We start from the raw sequence: 3,664 nt of genomic DNA, 5'->3' as shown, positions 1-3,664 counted from the left end.
GTAGCCATACCCTTCGGGGTCTAATAATGTACGTTTTCTGTTAGATAAAACTTGACAAGGGATGTTTAACATCTCTTATTAGTTAAAACCCACATGTAAAGTCTCACCAGAGAACATTGCTGCTGCTACGGTGAGTTGTTACTCAATATTTAATTTGCTAGGGAGACACTGGAGAAGGAAACAAGCTTCCCAATTAGGAAGTTTCTCCACACCGCCTTCTTCGATCAGGTCCGCATACTCCCGAAGGACGGATTACAGAAAGCCAGGACTCAGCTTGCTGCGCTCATCTCCTGCTGTTATCTTCCAGAAGCAGCCTTTGCCTCTTCTGCCCTTCTCTTTCAGCTGTTTCCTCAGAGGTCTCTTCACCTGACCAGTCTACCGGGAAACAGATAATCCACAAGCACAAATCCTCAGCTTGACTGGCCTACTCTTTGTGGGAAGAAAGAGGGAGGAGAGGAAGAAGAAGGGGAGAAGAGAGAGGAAGGGGGTGAAGAGCTGGCTGCCGACTTCTGCAAGGTAGGGATATCTATGAATAGATGTCTGAAACAGTCGTTCTCATCTGGTTGCCCATTAGAATAGCCTGAGGAGCTTTTAAACAAATCCCAGTGTCCCGACTCCACTCCAGGGATGTGATCGAATTTGCCGAGGGTGGGGCCCAGTGATGGATATACTTTATAAGCTCTCCAGGCGCTTCTGCGGGATGGCTGCAGTTGAGAACTCTAATTCTTTAACTCTTTGGAGGATACAACAAATGTCCGTGATGTGTCAACTGCCGTCAAGATGCTTGAAGACTGGGAAGAAAAGCCTGGAATGGGGGGTCATCTCAGAGAGGCCACCAAGAGGTACAAAACTGTGCGGTGAGTTCTTTTCAGTGCTGCAAGGAAAGGCAGGGCCTCGAGACCTAAGGGAAGACACGCTGAAGGTGGGATGTGTGCTGGGCCTTGAAACAAGAGCTGGGTTTTCGTCAGGGTCTCTCTCCTCATCCCAAAAGCCACACCACAGTCTAGACCCTTCTCAACGGATTTCATCTTTAGGGGCTTTCCTTTCTTGCTTGTCTCCTGTCTGTCCTTCCCAGGGTTATGCCTTGAAATCATCAGTCCTGTCTCACCACTGTGTGCTGTTCAGGCTCTCAGTCATGTCCAGCTCTTTGCAACCCGACTGACTGCAGCACGCCAGGCTTCCCCGTCCTTCACCACCTCCCGGTTTCATCATGACTGTGCCCAAAACTTACTGGTAGAATGAAAGCCAGGACACAGATTTTTCCTGCTAGACCTGAGGCCCCTTTATGAACTTCACAGCACTCTTTCCAACCCAAGCATTTTATCTATTCCTTCTTAACTTCTGCTTTCTCTGCTAGGATGAATTTCCATGATGACAAGCTCTGTTCCATTCATTTGTACCCACACTGACTGGCATAGGGCCTGGCATAGAGTGAGTGACCAGGAAATATTTCCTGGATGTAAGGAAATAAGAGTGACTGAGGAACTTCCCTGGCAGTCTAGTGGCCAAGACTCCACCGTCCAATGCGTGGGGTACGGGTTCAGTCCCTGGTCGGGCAACTAAGGTCCCACATGCCACAGGGGTATGGGCCATAATTAGAAAAGAAAACAAAAACAAAAAGAGTGACTGAGTGTGAGGGGGAAAGGCTAGTCAAGGTGGGGAACAAGGGTAAGAAAGGGGAACATGCACGCGTGTTTGTGTCTGCAGAAGAGAGAGTAGGACAGCCCAAGGGGAACAGAGGGTACTCTGGAAATAAGCAAATCACGTATAGTCAGGTCCTTGTAGCGACAGATGTCAAGGCTTGAACTTCATACCTGTTAAGGTGTAAAAACTGCCCCAGGACTAAATGATCCAGGGCTAAAAAAGGAAATGTTTCTAAAGCACAAAAAGTAATGAGGCATAATTTTAGTTACTGTATATAATCAGAAGATTAAAGAGTTGGAAAAAATTGGCTTCTGTGAGGAAATTCAAGCTAATTTTTGGGAGATAGATAACTGGATGTTAGAGAATTATCTTCTATTAAGCTATTATTCAGAGCTTCTTATAAAAATGTTGTAAATACTTTGATCAAACATTATATCAAACAGTATACCAATCTCTTTGAAACTATGGCTTCTCTTGAAATACATATTAAAATTTAAATAAAGAAGAGTATTATTTCCCAGCACATTTTTTCAAATCTTCTAGTGGCTCACAGGAAAGTACAGAATTTGAAAAGAATTAATGTGATGTAAGATCTCGTTGTGCACAGATGTAAAAAGAGATGTAACCACAACTATTCTGTGACCTTTTCTTTAACCACTATTTCACTGAATGAAAATGAAAGGGTCTAATTCTCCAGTTGTCCAGAATGTCTCTGCACTTTATTTAAATATCACTTAAAAATTCTTTCATGCCTCTTTTCATAATTTCTGTTAATGATCCTAATATTATCACATTCTTCAAGTGAAATTTTTGAATACCTTTTTCACAGCAGTAACAAATTTCACAGGTGGACTCTATCAAAAAGCATTCTATTTTACAAATTGTCATAACTGTATGAATGTTTATGAAAAAAACACTTCAACTATCTTTTTTCTTACCCATGTACTGACTTTTAGAGAAGGGAATGGCAACCCATTCTAATATTCTTGCTTGGAGGATTCCATGGACAGAGGAGCCTGGCAGACTACAGTCCATGGGGTCGCAAGAGTTGGACATGACTGAGTGATTAACACACACACACACACACACACACACACACTGACTTCTACCAAGTAAAGCATATAGATAGAAGATCATCTCTGACCTTGGTATTTAAAACAGAATTTCCTTTTGGAAAAATTGCTCTGGACTTATTAAATGATGGGGTTTCTCAGGTGGTGCAGTGGTAGAGAATCCACCTGCCAATCCAGGAGATACAGAAGACTCAGATTCAATCCCTGGGTCAGGAAGATTCCCTGGATCAGGAAATGGCAACTTCATCCAGCATTCTTGCCTGGAGAATCCCACAGACAGAAGAGCCTGGCGGGCTACAGGCCATGGGGGTCACAAAGAGTCAGACACTACACACACACAATTAAATGACATTTGACTTGTTTTTAAAATATTTATCATGTGCATACTGCATCCCAGGTACTGTCCTTGATGCTATGGAAGATACAAAATGAAGAATTCTCACTCTCAAAACAAAATGACAGCATGAATACTGCTGGGTTGAATTTTGCTAATGTAAAAAAGGGTTGGACTTGAGTTTATAAATCACCTATTTATTGAGTGAGCTCTTACTTAATCTCAGTTTCCTCACGTATAACTTGGGGAAAATAACATTTACTTACAACTGGATTGCAAGAATTAATGGTATCAGTTCAGTTCAGTTCAGTCACTCAGCCATGTCTGATTCTTTGCGACCCTATGGACTGCAGGGCCAAGGGGCCCTGTCCATCCCCAACTCCCGCAGCTTACTCAAACTCATGTCCATCGAGTCGGTGATGGCATCCAACCATCTCATCCTCTGTCATCCCCTTCTCCTCCTGCCTTCAATCCTTCCCAGCATCAGGGTCTTTTCCAAAGAGTCAGTTGTTCACATCAAGTGGCCAAAGCATTGGAGTTTCAGCTTTAGCATCAGTCCTTCCAATGAATATTCAGGACTGATTTCCTTTACGATGGACTGGTCTGATTTCCT

The sequence above is a fragment of the Budorcas taxicolor genome, chromosome 9 (genome assembly GCF_023091745.1).
Source record: "Budorcas taxicolor isolate Tak-1 chromosome 9, Takin1.1, whole genome shotgun sequence".
Taxonomy (NCBI): Eukaryota; Metazoa; Chordata; class Mammalia; order Artiodactyla; family Bovidae; genus Budorcas; species Budorcas taxicolor.
The sequence above is the reverse complement of the archived record's forward strand: the minus strand, read 5'-3'. Positions refer to the sequence as shown.